The following is a 1,749-nucleotide window of genomic DNA, read 5'->3' as shown; positions in this document are numbered from 1 at the left end:
TATTCTGATGCTCCAGCTACTGACATTGAGCTGGAATGGAACATGTTCGTTCTTCCTGCCATAATGTTTTGTCACTATAACCGCGTTATTTGTTTACAGAAGAAAGTGATTGGATGATTAGATGCACAAGTCCACATTATACATATAATAATCTACCCCTGATTATTTTGTGCATGTTCTTTACATGAAAATTAGTTTCCTTCACCGCACCACCTCTGCAGAGTGGGAAAAAAGAGGAGAAAGGTTACACCAAAGGTTTATTTTGCACACTAAAATATAATCCTTTTAAAATTAATATACATATTTAAAAATACATTCTTGCATATGCAGTTTATTTTCAGTCACACAGTGAAGTTCCTTCTGCTTTGTTGGCAGCTGCTGCCAGAACAACCTTTAAAAAATCTTCACAGCCAATCAAAAACTTCATCTCTCCCCATCTATGTTTTGTAGAAGGCTTTCACGGCCAGATTCAACGGTTGTGGTGGGTTTTCCGGGCAGTGTGGCCATGTAACAGACTTCCCTCTGTGATACACCTCTGAAGATGCCAGCCACAGATGCAGGCAAAACGTTAGGATCAAGATCTACCAGACCACAGCCACACAGCCTGGAAAACCCACCCTCTCCCCATCTACTTTCCAAAAAGACAGTCAGGCACTAGGGCAGGCATCCATGGGGACCCAGATTTAACTCTTACATGATACCAGACATTTGGTACCAGGAAGAAAAAATCAGGGAATCCAAATGTTTCTTTTAAAAAGACTCAAATAAAAATGTTACATTGGAGATGTGCTCTTCATATTTAATATCACTGGTTATGGGATACTAGAACAGATGACCCTTCAGCCATGTGAGAAATTGGAGAAATCTTAGCACACAGAAGGGTGTAGCAGGAAAACAAATGCCTACATATAATGAAGGCATCCCAATATGCCATGTGGTAGAGATCCCTACAATATAGTATGCTTCTTGCCTATGCTTGCTGTAGTTCTGCATTGGCATAACCATATTTACTGTTAACCACATATTTCTTTTATATCAGAGACTAAAACTCTTGTAGTAAGCTTGAACCGGGGAATATGCCTGCAAACTCAGACTGAGTTGGGAACTGAGTGAAATCTGACCTGGGGCAACACCAAAGTAGGCAGGATTCAAGATTCTGCTTGGAAGCACTTGATGTATAAACATGCTCTCCTCTTCTACCTTGCCACTTTTGGCAAAATAAACATCTTCATTCTGTATATGAGATGCAGCTGTTTCCATGGAAACAGCTTGTTTTGAACAGTGTGGATCCAAGGGGGTCACATTCTAAGAACATTAGCTGTGTAGAGTAACTGCCCAAACTTGTTCAGAGTTCTTCATTTCGGGCCATATGATGCTCAGTTGATATTTTTAGATATGCAACAAGAAGGAAAGGGTGTGACGCAGAAGGCCACATCATGAAGTGCCATTTGCTTTGCCAGTGACTGTTCAAGGAGCCTACCATTGACCAAACAAGAATTCTGGCTTTGGATGCATGCTTTTAACCCTGATAGTTTTAAGCAAACCAATTCTGTTCTATCTGAAAGTATTAAAAATATGCATAAATTAGATTAGGAGTGAAGAACTACATCTCAGATTTGGTTGGCACGCTGTCAATAAATTTCTGCCTTGTCTTTCATATTTGATTGTAACTTGTGAAAGTGGACTATGCAGATAGTTCTTAACGCTGAGGGTGAAATCTCTACTGCAAACTGATTTGCCAGAGTTGTA

This window comes from Sphaerodactylus townsendi, linkage group LG07 (genome assembly GCF_021028975.2).
Source record: "Sphaerodactylus townsendi isolate TG3544 linkage group LG07, MPM_Stown_v2.3, whole genome shotgun sequence".
Classification (NCBI taxonomy): domain Eukaryota; kingdom Metazoa; phylum Chordata; class Lepidosauria; order Squamata; family Sphaerodactylidae; genus Sphaerodactylus; species Sphaerodactylus townsendi.
Note: the sequence above shows the minus strand (reverse complement) of the source record.